The sequence below is a fragment of the Tupaia chinensis genome, unplaced genomic scaffold (assembly GCF_000334495.1).
Source record: "Tupaia chinensis unplaced genomic scaffold, TupChi_1.0 Scaffold000654_1, whole genome shotgun sequence".
In the NCBI taxonomy this organism is placed as follows: Eukaryota; Metazoa; Chordata; class Mammalia; order Scandentia; family Tupaiidae; genus Tupaia; species Tupaia belangeri.
Window position 1 is genome coordinate 1,719,475 of NW_006160175.1, and position 2,212 is coordinate 1,721,686.

Genomic DNA, 2,212 nt, shown 5'->3' on the forward strand with positions numbered 1-2,212 from the left:
CTTCCTATATTTTAACCTCAATTTTTTCTTTTTTCATAATTGAAAATTGTTTTCTTTTTTTCACACAAAGCAAGTGTGTAATAAATTATTCAAATTATGTAACAACATGTGTTGGATGCTCTGGAGGTGGAATACAGACAGTGTAAGTTTAATTATCTGTGACAAAACCATGTATGAGGATACTGAAATTTTTAAAAATCCTGAAATCCAAACTGTATCATCACAATGATACCTTATAACTTTAGTCATGCACAAGATTTATGGATCTTGTTCTGTTAAGTTCTTGGTTAAAAGCGTACTGTGCATTGAAGGCTGCCAGAAGCATTTCTTCTCTGAAGCACTGCCCTTTAGGAAGCGCTCCCCTCTAGAAGCATTTGCCTCTCTGGAAGCACTCCGGAAGCACTACCCTTTTTGGAAGCACACCTTCATCAGAAGCACTTTCCTCTCCGGAAGCACTACCTTTTTTGAAAGCACTCTCTCATCAGAAGCACTGCCCTCCTCAGAGGTATGTCTGTGTGGGTTACTGATTGTCCTGTACAGCCCACCAAAGGGAGTAGGTGCCATGCAGTTGGAGGGTGCTACGTGCGACACGCTAGAAAATAAGCAAATTTGTTCCTTCAAAAAAAGAACCAAGACTGAGCTTTTGCAGAAATGAATATAGCCCAACTGAACTGTGTAATCGGTAGTCTTATACCCTGTATGCTAATGTCAAAGAGGAAAAAGGACAGTGTTACCTGTCTATAAAGCTTACAGGACTTGCAGTTTTTCCTGGGCCTCTCTGGGACTGGAATTAGCTTAGTAAGAGCCGTGAGAAATCATTGGAAAATATAGATGACAATTTAATTTACTGGCCCTGTTTCACTGAGTGCAAATGTAACCAGAGATTCACCAAGATAACCCAGTACCTAATTCGAATTAGAAGAAATTACTAGAGAGACTGAAACAAGATTTGGATGGCGACATCTACAACTTCCCCATCTCCGTCTTCAATAAGGCAGAGACCAACTCTTCAGATGCTGAGGGAAACAGTGAAGAAGCTGATGAGGATGCAGGGGGAAGAGAATTTATGGTAGAGGATGAGGTTGAGGAGAGTGACTGAAATGATTTTGAGGCTATGATAAGCTGAAGGCCAGCATCGTGAAGATCGGGATGACAAATTGTGCAGTGAGGAGGAAGGAAAAAAGGTCCTTAATGACAAACACACATGCAAAGCACCCGTGAAAGGACCTTTGCAGAGAAAATTAGCCTCTGGTGCACATTGAGTACCAGCAAGGACAGAGCCCTTGGCAAGGCCAAAGCCATGTGATTTGCAGATTTGCACTCAGACATTTATAAACAGGACTGAACAGTCTGAACTTCTTTTCCTTTATCTTAGACATACACAACACTCCAGTTTTTGCTGTTCTGTATTGTATTTGCAGAGTATTAGTGTTTTTCATGTTCATGCTTCTTGATTGAGGTAAAAAATCTGGAGTGGAGGAAAGCCTTAAATTTTGACCAGAATATTTTTGTAATATATATATTGAAGTGACAGCCTGAACCAGCAACACTTCACAGAGGAAATCTTGAAGCTAGGATGAGATTAGAAATATTTAAAATATTTCCCTATTTAAAAAAAAAAAAAAAACTTCTCTAAATATATAATTATATGAAAAAAACTAATAATTTATAAAATTATAATTAAGTTTAAAAGTTGTAGCCTATTTTTGTTTCTATGTTGGCTAGTGTATAAAAAGTGATTATAATATAAAGAATACTTACTGGTATTTATTTAAAACAATTCACATTTTATCCTTAACGTTTTCTGCCTTTCCAAGGTTCCTCAATTACTTGAAAATAATTTTTAGTTTATTCTTTTCTTTATGTTATTTTCAGATTATTTGTTTCTCATTTTTGTTAAAAGTTGATGTAACCTCCACAAGTCTCACAGAGATAAACTTCTTTTTATTTTTCTATTTTTTTTTTTACATTTTTTTGAAAGGTTTTTGCTATAGGACACATGTGCTCACCAGAAAGAGAGAGACAGAGAGAAAGAAAGTAAGAAATCACTCCCTAGAGGAATGGCCAGCTGCAATCCCTTTTCCTCCATTCTCCTCTTGGGATCTTGGGCACGCACACACACGCGCCTGGCATGAGTTTAAGCCACCGGGTCCAGGACTTGAACTGTGGTAGACTACATGAGAGTCCAGCGACATAGCCATTAGGCCAACTG

At 37.8% G+C, this 2,212-nt stretch overlaps 1 pseudogene; it reads left to right on the plus strand.

Annotated features, from left to right (window-relative positions):
* Positions 1-247: 247 nt before the first annotated feature.
* LOC114009881 (protein MAK16 homolog pseudogene) lies at positions 248-1,262 on the plus strand (annotated as a pseudogene).
* The last annotated feature ends 950 nt before the right edge of the window (positions 1,263-2,212 follow it).